This window comes from Stylophora pistillata, chromosome 7, assembly GCF_964205215.1.
Source record: "Stylophora pistillata chromosome 7, jaStyPist1.2, whole genome shotgun sequence".
In the NCBI taxonomy this organism is placed as follows: domain Eukaryota; kingdom Metazoa; phylum Cnidaria; class Anthozoa; order Scleractinia; family Pocilloporidae; genus Stylophora; species Stylophora pistillata.
Window position 1 is genome coordinate 24094752 of NC_142525.1, and position 15483 is coordinate 24110234.

At 42.5% G+C, this 15483-nt stretch overlaps 1 pseudogene; it reads right to left on the reverse strand.

Annotated features, from left to right (window-relative positions):
* Positions 1–355: 355 nt before the first annotated feature.
* LOC148727180 (uncharacterized) lies at positions 356–10604 on the reverse strand (annotated as a pseudogene).
* Positions 10605–15483: the final 4879 nt, after the last annotated feature.

A 15483-nucleotide genomic window follows, 5' to 3' on the forward strand; every position in this document is an offset into this window, starting at 1 on the left:
CTGTGAAAAATCTGTGAATTTACCACGGGTAAATTGGCAAGATTTTCATGGGTTTTGATTTCATAGTGAACGTATGAAGCAAAACTAAATATTCAAGAGGGGTGGGAAGGTCTGAACAGAAGAACTGTAGAGTTTAATATGCGTATCTAAACAACGGATTAAACCGGATTACACCGCGGTCCTTAACTTTCCGACTCCATACTCTCTTCTTTTCGTTCCTATGCTATAATTGTCTTTCATATATTTCCGGCATACACTACAAGAACCATCCTTGGGGGAGGTATGGGTATTTTCTGGAACCACACATGCACATTTTAAGAGACATTTTCAGCAATCGCGGTTCTTACAGCTAAAATCAGAAAACTGTGAATGCCTGAAATATTTCGGAAATTGTATCTGATGTGTCAGTATCTATTTTGTCACCAACTCCAACCCAAGCTGCAATGACATAGAAAGAACACTCACTTCTTGAGTGGAGGGAGCCATACCGCTCACTGCAGCATTCCACGCTGGCATAACGGTCAAAAATGACAGTTCCATTTCTGAATTCCACTCCTTCTAGAAATATTGAATACGACTCCATTAGAAAGTTAAGTTCATCATCATCCAGGTAATCTACTCTGTGAGGAGAGGTACAAGTACATGATTCATCATCCAACCAGAGGTTCGATTTGGTAACAGGGCCATCTGATAGCTAGAGATAAGAGATCCTCAGTGGAGGTAATGTCTTGAAGAGCATCCATGCTTCTGTTCTTCATTTGGCTGAATACAGGATCAAAGTGTTTACAAAATGCACTTGGAAATGGAAGGTCCCTGATGTCTTGGTCTCGAAGAAACTTACGCATTAGGTGAATTTCTACGGCTCTTTTGTTCGTCTTGAAGTCACCAAGAAGACCATTGAGCCTTTCAAAGGAAAACAGCCAAACGTTATGCAGTGGTCCATAGTCTAATACACAGTTGATAAGATGTGAATGTAAAAGAATGCTTGGTATGACTTCCAACTGTCCATACATTGACTCAAACTTCTTAAGAACTGCATCAGTGAAGAATGTGTGTTACCCTATTATCCAAACCGCCACAAAGATACAACTCTTACAACCCAAATACTTTATTGACTGACGCAGTAACTACGGAGCGATACCAATAACTAGTACAATAACTATCCCCTTTATATTAGCTACGGAGCGATATTAATACCAATACAATAACTATACTCGTAACCTAGAGCCCTCTATAAATACTATAACTTCAATATCAGTGCACTACCGCACAACTCACAGTTCTCTTGAAAAACTCTTAACTTGTCGACGTCCACAATACTTTCTCCAACGTAGCCTTCCACATGACTTACAATTCCAGTAAATAATTCCAACAACTCTATCCGGCTCTCGCTCCTCTGGGCTCTTCACAACAGCAGCTCTAACTCACTAAAAAGGCCTCTCACTTTAAGCTATCGCGACTCCTTATATATCTTCTACAAAATATTCTAGAGCGTTCTAGAGATCTTTAATACGAATATTTTTTGTTAAATTACACTACTATTACATCATAACGAAAATATGCTCTCTAACTTTTCCAGAAAGTTCCCCTAAAAGTTCTCGCTTAGTCAGTATGACTAAATGTTCTAGAAACTTCTTCATTCTATTTTTAGTAACTACGTAACGCCACGCTCTCTAGAAAAATATTGGCCCTCTCCATAACATGTGCTTTAGATAGAGATTTAATAGCGATGACAGGAGCTGTTAATATTAGGCAAGCTTTCGCAAATAAAAGCCATAGTTTGTAATCTTCTGTTGGCAAATAATCCTTCAGAGAAAATTCTGAATACACATCAGTCCAAGCTTCCACTGCTCTGATGTGAAACTTCCAAAACTTGATGCTATCTTTTTTGGGATCCACCCCGTGTTAGATGGCACTTTCACGTTGCCTATTAAATCTTGTATGGCTTTAAGGTCGTTCTGAGTGAACAGTTTGTTTGGCAGCCAAATGTTTTTCTTCATGTGTTTAGCTGTTCCAAAAAATTTATTATGCATGGGGTGAATTATTGTAAATCTGATGCAATCAAAGTATTGAAGTTGCGTTAGTTCTGTGTAGCGAGTTGCATATTTCGTTCGCTTCTTCTCGCGCCCCTGGTAAGTGTCTTCTTGCAATATTTCTCGGGCTTCAGAACGATGGTCTTCATTCGTTCGATGAAGGCAATTTTCTAGTCCTCCAAAATGTTTCCCTGGGATGAACTCCTTTTTCCATTTTGAGAAACCTCTTTTAGCACCATTTCCCAGAAATCCAAATAATTTTCTTGCAGTCGGCACATCACTTGCTACTAACAAAAATGCTGCAAACAATTCCTCAGGTACTCTAGCTGAGCCTGAATGACAAACTTCAATACCATCTTTCCAAAGTTCTTTTAGTTCTTCAACTACTTGAACTAGGAATGGGTTGAGACTTAGTAGTTCACCTGGACCTGGAATAAATAACTTATTAGACGTTTTGTTGTGTAGTGTCGCTGAGTATTTTTACGAGTTTTCCCATATTTTGATGAGCCCTACGGGCTCGTCGAAATGCAAATAATGAGTTCAGCACCAGGAACATTTTACTTATTGAGGTCCGCCATAACATTTTCTTCTACCAAATCATCCCATAACTCTTGGTTTCTAGTATGCCCTTGTTCACAAAATAAACTCCATTAACATCCTTCGGCTCACCAAAAGACTTGCGAATAAATGCCTCATCAATCAGACTCCTATCTTCATCATCAAGTGTTGTAAAGTAGGTTCTAGTTGTTTCTGGATCCCCACATGTAGTCTGAACTACAACTGAATTGTGATGACAGAATAAAACTAAGCGCATTGTTATAGTCAGAAGAGAGAATCATTAATTCAGTAAGAGTCGATTGTACTATTAAAGCTCCATGTCACTGATTATTTTTCTCAGAGTAAATGTACAGCACCGCTCAAAAGTAAGTTGACAGTCCCTCAAGCCTTGATCCTCGTGCCTCAAGCATCCAATCCTCAAATGGAGTATTGAGTCTCAAAGCTTGATTGATTGATGTGTCACTAGAAATTACCAAGACTTGTCCATGCAGTGTTAAAATCAAGGAGATCATGTTCTCATATTAAGGGTAACATGATAAAAATGCAGATTCTTACTTGTGGGTTTTCACTGCACATGTAAAAAGATTTGCAAATGACTAAATGGAAGTTTGACAAGAACTTACTGCAAAATCACTGTGAGACAGAAATGTGACAGACGGCAAAGAGGGAATAGGATTCCTACTGTATGGCAACCGTGTTATTTTGCAACACTGTAATAGGCCATCAACCTCGCTGGATAGGTTATAAAATCTTTCATGTTACTTTGTATTGTTTAGGCTGCCGACTCAGGTAAAGGCTTGACATGGCTGCCAGTTATACACAGTATAATTTATTTTTACAAGAAAGATCTTACCATGAGAGTCATAAGAACAGCCCCGATTGTTGATTCCCTTATTGTCATTATTTTCCAAGGCAGACACTTCAAAGCTTTCAGAATCGTTAGTGTCATAAGAACTTCCATTTGCCTCTGCGAGCTCTTTCTGATGATTTGATCGCGTACCTCGACTAAAATAATCATTACAGTGGCTACAAAAAATACCTTTTCTTTCCCATTTTGATTTAATTCGAAGAAACACGACATAGAAGTTTCAAACGTTAGATCAACGCAGCGACAAACAAAAGCGAAGCATCAGATGTTACATGTGAGACATGTGACGCTTTTCCACCAATGAAATTATTGAAATGCTAACATTAGCATAATGAGCGGGAGTTTTGGCGTCCCTTTCGTTGTTGACACATCACGTTTTTCAGATCGATCGTTGGGGTTTATACATTTCTGACTACGGTAGTAATTGTTTGAAATGAACCGCTTTGGCAATTGTGAGAATTTTAGAAGGAAGGATTCGTTGGACACGCCGCCGAGACAGCAAGAGCGTCGCACGGTAAGTTTAAAAGTTCTTGTCACGTAACTTACTCAGGTTCGCGCTGCTTTATACGGTAGTTGCTTCTTCTTAGACACGGTCATCGATTCCTAAAGCGTTTTTAGGTCGTTCACTTGAAAATTAAAGTGTTGTGGGCTTTTACCACTCGCTTGGACGAATTAACGAAAGGTACGAAGACTCTATACTTTTCTTCTTTTATTCTCTCCTCTTCTATTGTTGCTACTACCTTCTACTACCACAGCTATATTTCTCTTCCAACTTCAGCGAGGAGTGCTAGTGCCCTCTCATTTAATGCAAAAATCACAGGACATGTTTGGGTTAGCTGACAGTAGGAATTTCCAAAACAGGATATTCAGTGTGGGTAGAACTCAAGGTCAGTTTTACCAACCCAAACATGACCACCTTGCAAACTAGTTATCCTCAACCATAACAAGCGATGAAAATGTCCAGCACGGTAAGAACTGAGCCAAGTTCAAGCACACACTAAAAATAAATGATCAAAACTATAGATCTACCAAAACAGCACGTAGGGGCAAAAAGGCGAGACTTAATAAACACACAAGGTAAACCTAAAAATACTCGAAATATCAATTCTTGAAAATGCTCTACAACAAAAGGGAAGGAAACATTTCAATTCTGTCGATTTGATAGCGGGGTTTAGTTGTTTTCCTCTTCGACAGGCGATTGTTCCACGGGGGCAAGACCGTCCACGTGTTTTGGTGGAAAGAAACCCAACAGGAGAGAAACCCAACAGATAATGTATACGAGTCTTCCAACCCAAACGTGATGTGGCAGCAATGGAAATGTACATTTCTGGCTATCGCTGACAAACATGCCCCATTGAAAATGATGCGCGTTCGTTCACGGAGTTCTCCGTGGATTACCTCTGAATTGAAAGACCTTATGCATGATAGAGACATATTAAAAATCAAAGCTTGCAAGACAAATCATCCTAACGATTGGGCATTATTTAAGAAACAAAGAAATATAGTCAATAAGCAAAGACGCTCAGCTAAGCAAGTTTATTACCAAAATAGTTTTAATAAGCACACCAGCGACTCCCGAAAGACCTGGCAGACTATAAACGAGCTAACTTCTCAAAAATCGGGGAAAACGCCAGTGGCGTCACTAAAAGTGAACGGATTAGCGATAACTAATCCGTTGGAGCTATCAAACGAATTCAATAACCACTTTGCTATAATTGGTCCAAAACTTGCTAGTGAGATAAATTGTAATAGTGGTAGCTATCAAAGATATCCTACCGCAACAGATAAACGGTTTAAGCTCCAACCCACCAATTCAACTAAAGTATTTTCATTTTTAAATAAACTAGACAAGTCAAAGGCAAAGGGCCTTGTCAAAATATCTGCTAGGTTTATCAGGGAATATGCTGATCTTATTTGTGTGCCGATATGTGACATCTTCAATCAATCTATTAGCCAAGGGACGTTCCCACACGACTGAAAATATGCAAGGATTACCCCTCTTTATAACCATGGTGACCGCGGGAATGCTAACAATTACCGCCCAATATCGGTGATTCCAATAATGGCGAAGGTGTTTGAAAGGATAGTTTATGAACAGTTATATGCCTATTTGGAAGAGCCCGATATTCTATGTCAAAACCAATCAGGATTTCGTGCTAATCATTCAACTGTAACAGCTTTGTTGGAAGCGACAGATTCTTGGGCGTATAACATTGATAACGAGAAAATCAATGGAGTCATTTTTCTAGATTTCAAAAAAGCTTTTGACACTGTTGATCATCAGATCCTTCTATCGAAACTAAACTATTATGGTATACATGGAAAATCTTTCAGATGGTTTCAGTCATATTTGAAAAACCGAACACAAAAATGCTCTGTGAACGGGTCGCTATCCAGTAGCTACTCGTTGACTTGCGACGTCCCTCAAGGGACCATCCTCGGTCCATTATTGTTCTTATTATATATCAACGATCTTCCCAATTGCTTATCAAATTGTAAACCGAGAATGTATGCCGATGACACGCGCCTCACATATGCGGGAGGCAATGTTGAGAACGTTCAGTTTTGTCTAAATGAAGGCCTAGAAAACGTCTTCAACTGGCTACAAGCGAACAAACTCACATTGAACATGACTAAAACCGAATTCATGCTAATAGGGTCGAGGCAGAGACTGTATACTCTCACAGCTTCACTAACAATTAGAATGAACAATACGCAAGTGAGCCAGGTTACAGCTACAAAATCGCTTGGTGTAATAATAGACGATAAACTCGATTGTCATAGTCACCTCGAAAAACTAACGAAAAAGATCGCCTCTGGTATCGGGGCCCCTAAAGCGAATTAGGCACCTGATCCCAGCATCAACCTTACATCTCATCTACCAAGCTTTAGTAAAACCTCACTTTGATTACTGTGACATTGTTTGGGGTAGCTGTGGGAAAACGCCACGAGACAAACTGCAGAAATTGAAGAATAGAGCAGCCCGTGTGTTGACATTCTCTAACTATGATGCTGATGCAACTGAGCTACTCGAGTTTTTAGGGTGGAAACATCTTGCACGCCAGCAGGAAATCCGTAAAGCCACCATGATGTCTGCACGGGCTAGCTCCAAGGCATCTATATTCAAAGTTTACGTGGCGTGACTCTGCTTATGACCTCAGGGACTCTGAAATAAAGCTTAATGCTCCACTAATTATTACAGAAAAAGCTTTAGCTACGATGGCGCCACATTATGGAACAGTCTACCACGCGATATAAGGAACACAGAGTCTCTGGGGCTATTTAAACGTAAGATCGATGACATTCTTTAAGTCTAACACACGGCATTCACGGAAAACAGCTTTAGTGTTATAGTATGTAGTTTTAATTTTAAATATCTTAGCGTATGTGATATGTATTTTTACAGGCTGATGAATTGATCGTGTTTAAATAAAGATTGAATAATTAAATAAATAAAAAAAAAAAACAGAAATCAGACATGTCAGTAAACGACGCGATTGGCAGTTTGGCGAAGGCATGAGCGAATTTTTCTCCTTAGATTCAACTGCATCCTTAGGAACCAATCATAGTTTAAATTCCGTAACGATCATGCTGCGGTAATAACATTGTTATTACCGCAGCATGAGGTAAAAAGGGTACTGAGGCCGAAACGGTACTGTCTGCAGTTAGATATAGCTCTTTGGCATACAAAGCTCTGCTTTCATGTCCAAATTGAGCACTGTGGGGTGAGTCATTTCCGCTAGCATTGCGCATAGCTCACTTGGCTTTCCTGTCCATCCTTGCAATTTTTTAAACTTTTTACGTTCGTGTTGGCTGTGAGGTTTGCACTGCGAATCTTTATTGATCCTCCTGGCGCGGTGCACTTTTGTTGGCCTGAGAGTTCCACTAACAAATATATATATATATATATATATATATATATATGCGTGTGAGTACGGAGTTAGGGTTAGGGTTCCCTTCGTATACAGAATTTCTTTAATTAAAATTAGCCTGTATCCGTAATTGGATCCTCCTTTGTCATCCGCTAAGTTGACTTTGGTCGTGTATCTTTAATAGATCCTCAGTTGGGTTTCATATGGGGTTATAGGCTTCCCCTACCCAGGCACCTTGAAAATTAAGTTTCCCGGGAGACCACGTCTCCTATCACGTAAATCACATCTTCGATTGCCGTGTTGCCAGCATTGTTGTCCTGATAGTGTGGTGGTCATCACACCTGACTACGGCCTGTGTGTTACGAATATGGCCTGTGTGTTGGACGATGTCAAGAGTATTTGATTGTACTCCTTGAGGATTCTGTGGATGTTTGGCAGTGCTGGGTTGTAAGTTATTACAAGTGGTAAACGGTCAGTAGAGGAAATAGGTTTGCTTGTGAGCGCTTCCTGCCTTGATGTTCTCCTGGCTTTCATGGTACATTCCTTAATCAACTTATTCTTGTAACCTCGCTTAAGTAGTATGTTGTGTAGCTCACGTGCTCGTTTTTCAAAAAACTCGTTGTCGGAGCAGATGTCTGTGCTAAGTTCGCCGTTGTTTTTGATGATTACTTGAACGCCTAGGAAAGGGATGCTTGTAGTTGATGTAGTTTGTTCAAGCTTGATGTGTGGGTCAAAGGAGTTACATTTGTTAGAGAAGTTTTTGAGTTTTTCTTTGCCGTGTGTCCATATGAAAAAAAATGTAACGATGAATCTGAACCAGACAAGAGGTTGGTCAGTAGCTTCTCTGAAAAAGCGATTCTCAAGGCGACCCATGTAGAGATTTGCGTAACTCGGCGCCATTCGCGTTCCCATAGCTGTTCCTGTTTGTTAATGTATTTTTTTCCTTGGAAGGTTAGGTTCTTACAAGTTAGATTGAGATTGATGAATTTTCCGATAGTTTCTCTTCTGATGTTTGCAAAATTCGCAAAATGCGCCTTGATAATTTTGTGATTAAAAGCTTCTAATAACAAAAGAGACTTATTGGAGTGCCAATCTTTCCCTTTGGCACCCCATGGTTTGAATAAAAGAAAGGAATTTCATTGGAAAAATAGAATCTGCTATAATTAATTTTTCATCTTACTTTAGGCGCTACTAACTGATCGTTCAAAGGCCCTTTTCTTGGATCTTGTCGGCCCTTTAGGTGTGGATTGGACTCGGATTCCCTGCCAAGAGATCTTATTATGATTAGTATCATTTAAGGGCCCCTCCAGGGATTTTGTCGCTAATTTTCCCTTTCGGGCCCTAAAGGCCTTATTTTGGGATTTTGTTACGGTTTACAGTCGTAGTTAAAAGTGGACCTTCCCTTTTTTAATGCTTGCCGCATTGCTTCTTTGCAATTGGTTACGCCACTCGTATTAACATATTTAGTATTCTTATCTCAGTTTTTAGGGTTTGTTTCTTGTATTTTGTCCATTGCTTTCTCTGTAATTAGGTTTTTTGTTATCTTTTTATTAGCACCAGTTCATTAGTCGTTATCTGTAACCACGTAGTCATTAGCACTTCGATCCTATTTAATGCTCTTTTTTATTTCAAAAGTTGTAAATAACTGAAGAAGGTCTCTGACCGAAACGTTTTTTATTCAAATCTTTTATATTTTTTACGTCAGAAGTTGTCCATCCTCGCAATTTTTTAAACTTTCTATATATATATATATATATATATAAAATAGCGGAATGAGATCATCATCTACTAAAATTTTCTAGACGTCACGCTTGACCTCTCAAGTGGGAAGTATTACCCTTTTACTAAGGAAGGCAACATCCCCCTGTACGTGCATAAAAAATCTAACCACCCACCATCCATTCTGCGCAACATCCCTGAATCAATCAATAGGAGGCTCTCCGAGATATCGTCCGACAGGGAATGCTTCGATAGTGCTAAACCTATTTATCAAGAAGCTCTCAAAAAAAGTGGGTACAGCTACATTCAACGCTGCATCAAACCAGGCACCACGTCCACGAAGAATATTACTTGGTTTAACCCACCATACAGCAAGAACGTGGAAACTAACGTCGGAAACTGCTTCCTTGCACTTATTGATAAGCATTTCACAAAAACTAATCCTCTTCACAAAATTTTCAACCGGAACACCCTTAAACTGAGCCACAGCTGCATGGGCAGCATTAAAACTGTCATATCTAACCACAACAAATCTGAAATCCGGAAACTCGCACGCGCTAATGATCGAGCTAGGAAAAGCTGCAACTGTCGAAAACCTGACATATGCCCCATGGATGGAAACTGTAACATGGAAAGCATAATTTACCAGGCAGAGGTCACCACAGAAACCGCAAAGGAAACGTACATTGGTCTCTGTGACGCCGCTTTTAAAATGCGTTACAGGAACCACTTGTGTTCATTCCGAAACGAACGTTACAGGCATGCTACTGAACTTAGCAAATATGTATGGAGTCTTAAAGATAAGGACACTAAGTTTAATATTAAGTGGCGCAAGGTGAAACAAGCTAGTTCGTATTCCAATGTAGCTAAAAGAAGCAACTTGTGTTTGTGGGAAAAATATTTTATCATTTGTAAACCGCAGATGGCAAGTTTAAACAAAAGAAATGAGCTGACATCAGGTTGCAGACATGTCAGGAAATTCCTGTTAAAGAACCTAACGTTACGATAGCGCGTGCAGTATGTTGCGCGCGCATGTATACATTGTTTCGTCTTTTAAATTTTGGTGGATTGTAACCGTTATTTCTGGCAGTTGCCTGACGATTTCTTCGCAAGAGGCATGAAACTCAGAGTTGCAGTAAAAGTTCAAGTAACCTAATTCTTGAGGTATAATTATATATATATATATATATATATATATATATATCTATTTACCTCTATATATATATATATATATATATATATATAGATATAGCTCTTTGGCATACAAAGCTTTGCTTTCATGTCCAAATTGAGCACTCTAACTAGGATGAGTCATTGCTCTGCAATTGCGCATGCTCGCTAGTGTATGCTCTAGTGTACTCTAGTTTGAGCACTCTGGCATGGCTTAGACGATACCACAAAGGTTGGATCGTTTGGGGTGACCATATTGGTTCTCCTCCATCCTAGTATTAGCACTGCACTGATGAGGCCCAGAAAGGTCAAAACAGTGTGCGCCCTACTTACCTGACGCGGGATTTCATCTTCGCAAGGGAAAGTGTTGGTCCGAAACCTCATCGTGGGCAAAGGATTTGTAAGTATTCTCTCATTTTTCAAATTTATTCGACTGTGCTAAGTACCTGCCGGGAGTGGAACGCCAGTCTTTTTTGTCTTGTTGTTTTCGGTCACCCATCTCGTTTTTGGTTTTTTTCGGTGGGTCCGAACTTTGTTGGGAACCCATCCAGGTTTCAGCTTTGCTGAACTTGGTGGGTTTTTTGCCTTTTTTGGCAATTGTTGTAGTCTTTTTTCTCTCCTTTCTTTCCTTTTTGTTTTTTTTCTCTCTTCCTATTCCTTTTCAAAATGTTAATATGTGCTAGAACTTGTGTTGTCCATGCTACGGCGGCAGTTACGGTCCACCCTAGACCAGCTGTTCTTAAAATGTTAGAAAAGGAAATTGACCTTAATAGACTATCTGCGGTTCAGTTCGTTCCGGGAGGCCTTATTCGCCTCACTTTCAAAGATCCTGACGATATGGCGAGTCTTGTTGAGTCCGGTTTTATAAATCTCGATGGTGTGGAATGTAGTGTCACCAATTCCGATCGTCCACACACGCTCGTCTATATCCATCACTACCCCGCTGAAGGGGATGACGAGATCCTGTGCAAGGACTTCAAGACCTTTGGCAAAGTTTTCTTCTGCAAACGTCAGGCTTTCATGGGGCGTCCACATCTTCTTACTGGATCGCGAATTCTGACCATGTCCATGGAGAAACCTATCCCCGCACAAATCACCATTGACGGTTACCCTGTGCGCATTTGGTATCGTGGTATCAAGCCATTCTGCTCTATCTGCAAAACCATGGGTCATAAAGCTGCTGACTGTCCCTTCAATGGAAAATGCAGGGAATGTGGGGAAGCTGGTCATCTCGCCCGTAACTGCCCTTCCCGCCGTACCGGAAATGTCTGGGGCTCTACGCCCTATGTTGTTCCCCCGGCCGCTGATTTCCCGCCCATTTCTTCTGGAGATGTGGCAAATCTGCCGGGTAACGTTCCTTGTCCACCCAACGAATCTGTTGATCTTCCGTCTGAAGAAATGGTTATCTCTACTCCTGGCGAAGCCAGTAATAATGAAATCAGTAATCTAAATAACGTTCCTAAACAATCTGAGGCCTCAGAAATAAATAGTGTTCCTAATGATAGTATCGCTGGTCAAAACACCAGTTTAGTTAATAATAGTGAGTCCGGTCAAAGTACCGGTCCTTTAGTTAATGATAGTGTTATGTCTGGTCAAAGTACCAGTCCTATAGTTATTGATAATGTTAGGTCTGGTCAAAGTACCAGTACTTTAGTTAATTCCAGTCAAAGTACCGGTGAATTATTTATTGATAATGTTAAGTCTGGTCAAAGTACCAGTTCTTTAGTTAAGTCTGGTCAAAGTACCAGTGAAATAGTTAAGTCTGGTCAAAGTACCAGTAAATTAGTTAAGTTTGGTCAAAGTACCAGTAAAATAGTTAAGTCTGGTCAAAGTACCACTAATACTAGTGTTGGCCAAAGTGTCACTAATGTCGATGATGATATCACGGAATTCTCCTCTCAGGACTCTACCCCTGTTCAGGGCTCAGAGTCTCCTGATATTTCTGAATTCTCCTCTCCTCTCACGAGGAGCATGTCATCGGACGGTTTTGAAGTTGTCTCCAGGAAACGCTCTAAGAAACGTGTCATGGTTCCTTCTCATACTCAGTTGGCGAGTACGGTCTCTAAGCGTACGAGGGCTGTCCCCAATCTTCCCAGTAGGAAGGGGAAACCCCAGCCCCAGCCCCAGCCCTGGCTTTCATGAGGGTCATCCATCTCTTCCTCATGGCTTTGTCTCTCCTTACTTTGAATGTCAATGGCATCAGGGACCGGTCGAAGTGTGATGGTCTCGTGCAATGGTTGCGCTCTCTCCCGGTGAAGGTGGATGTTATCTGCCTTCAGGAGACTCATTGTGTTTCCTTAACTGAAGGTTCATCGTGGTTTTCCTCGTCTGGTTTCTTGTCTGTGCTAGCCCCGGGTTCTATTCACTCTTGTGGGTGTGTTGTTCTCTATCGTCCCTCTATCTCCCTTCTAAAGTCTTGGTCTGCTGATGGTCGTTTCTTACAATGTGAATTCTCGTTTCATGATAAAATTTTCCGAGTTGTCTGTGTCTATGCTCCTAATTGCAACCCTGCACGAGACCTGTTTTTCGATGGCCTTCATTCAAGGATCGACCCTTCCATCCCTACGGTCCTTGCTGGAGATTTCAATGCTGTATTTGATAGGGCTCGAGATAGGCGTGGCCCAGACCCCGCCTCCTTGTCTGGAGATAGTTCTCCCACACTAAACCATCTTTTTGAGGCGTCCTGCGTCATTGACATCTGGCGTTATCTCCACCCCACTACTCCTGGGTTCACCTGGACCAGGTGGAATGGCAGTTTAGCGTCGCGTATTGACCTTTTTGGGGTCCCATTTGCGTGGGTCCCATCAGTGTCGTCTTGTTCCGTGTATGTGTGTCCGTTCTCGGACCATCGCGGTTTGTGTTTATCTCTGTCTGTTCCCGATGCCGTTCCACCTGGCCCAGGCTACTGGAAGCTGAATACTTCCATCCTCGACGATCCGGACTATCGGCAACTAGTCCGTGATGAATGGTCTGCTTGGCGCCTTGCCATCCCCCGCTTTCCTTCTCTAGCTAAGTGGTGGGATCGTGGGAAAAGTAAAATCAAGGGGCTTACTATCCGCTTTTGTGCAAATAAAGCCCGCACAACATCTTCATCCAGAGATGCCCTGGTACGTCTTGTCCAGCATCTTCAGGCCAAAGTTGATTCTGGAATTACTTCCTGCATTGACCCTTGGCGGTCTGCTTGTTCTGAGCTTGCCCGGCTTGATTCCCATGCTGCGAGGGGGGCTCAGGTGCGTGCGAGAGTCCGATGGGTTGAGGAGGGTGAGTCTTCCTCGCAGTATTTTCTTCGTCTCGAGAAAAAACGTTCCGCTGACCGTCATATCTCTGCGCTGAGAGAGCCTGATGGCTCTATCGTCTCGTCTTCTGCCGATCTCTGTGCGTCTCTTGGTTCCTTCTATTCTAGTCTTTATACAGCCTCTCCTACTGACCCTCATGTTCAATCTTCTCTTCTTGAAAATTTGTCTTCTGTTCTCTCTCAAGATCAGGCCAACAGTTGTGAGGGCCCTCTTACATCATCAGAGGTCCTCGTCGCTCTCAAGGGCATGGCTCGTAACAAGGCACCTGGTTTAGACGGCCTGCCTATGGAATTCTATCTCCGTTTCTGGGACGTGGTTGGCTCTGATATTGTTTCTGTTCTTAATGAATGCTCTTCCTCTGGTTTTCTCTCCCTCTCTCAGCGCAGAGGTATCATCACTCTGTCTTTCAAGAAGGGGGACCGCCTTGACCCCAAAAATTGGCGGCCCATATCTCTTCTAAACGTGGATTATAAACTTGCTTCTCGTGCCATAGCTGGGCGTCTCCTCCGGGTAATACACCTCGTTGTCAGCCGAGATCAAACATGCGGAGTCCCCGGCCGTTTTATCGGAGAAAATGTTGCTCTGCTTAGAGACGTTGTCAGCTATACTGAGTCTTCTGGCACCCCTGTCGCCATCCTGTCCCTCGATCAAGAGAAGGCTTTTGACCGTGTGGATTGGGGCTTCATGCGGTCCACTCTTGTCACCATGGGCTTTGGCCCTTCCTTTGTCGCGTGGGTCGACTTGTTCTATACTCATGTTCAAAGCGCGGTCAATGTGAATGGGTTCCTGACTCCTTTCTTTAGCCTTTCTCGTGGTGTCCGGCAGGGGTGCCCTCTTTCTCCCCTCCTATATGTTCTTGTGTCTGAGGTTCTTGCGTGTAGTATCCGTGCAGACCCCCGTATCAAGGGTCTGTCTCTCCCTGGGTGTCCCGTACTGTCTCCCATCTCGCAGTACGCGGACGATACATCTTTAATCCTTACCACTGATTCTGGCATTCTGGCTGCCCTTGAGACTTACAAGCTTTTTGAACTAGCTTCTGGATCTAAGATCAACCTTTCTAAGTCCAAGGGTCTCTGGTTGGGTGGTTGGCGGGGTCGTACGGACCCCCCGGTTCCTTTTGACTGGTCTCCTGCTAAGCTCAAGGTGCTGGGGGTGTTTGTCGGCCCCGGTAACCTTGATGATGACAACTGGCGTCCTCGCATTAATGCGGTGGACCGTGTTCTCAAGTCTTGGCGTTCTCGTGTTCTCTCTTTTCATGGCAAGGCCCTAGTCATTAACGCTCTCGCCCTCTCCCGGGTTTGGTATGTGGCCTCTCTTATCCACATGCCGGCCTGGGTGGAGGCGAAGCTTTCCCGTCTTGTTTTCTCGTTTTTCTGGTCTGGCAAGGTTGAGCTCGTCTCCCGTTCGGCCGTGGTTCAATCTCCCCTTTTTGGTGGTTTTTCTGTGGTTAATATTCAGTCCAAGGTGAGGGCCCTCCTTGGTCAATGGGTGAGGAGATTCGTCTCCTCCCCATCCAGTTGGGTCGCTCTCATGTCCTTTTGGTTTAACTCTTTGTTTGGTGTCTCTCCTCTTGTTGTGTTTTCTCGTCCTTTTAGTTTCGACTTCAGGGTCTTGCCGCCCTTCTATCAAGCTCTGGTTTTGGCCTGGCGTAAGCTCGACGGGGCGTTCGCCACGTCAAAAAACTCTTTAGCCTACGGCTCTTCATGCCCTCTTGTTTGTTCTCCCGTTCTTACTATGTCTACCAAGTCTTGCTACCTATATCTTCTCTCTGAGAACATGGTCCAGCCTTATTGTGTCCTTAAGTTTCTATTCATCTATCCCAACCTTGACTGGCCTGCCACGTGGCGTGCCCTATCCTTCTTTTATCTTGACCGTCGTGTCATCGACCTAAATTGGAAGATTGCGCACGGCGTCCTGTACACCGCCCGGCGTCTCTCCTCTTTTGGTTTATCTGTTCCTCTCTCATG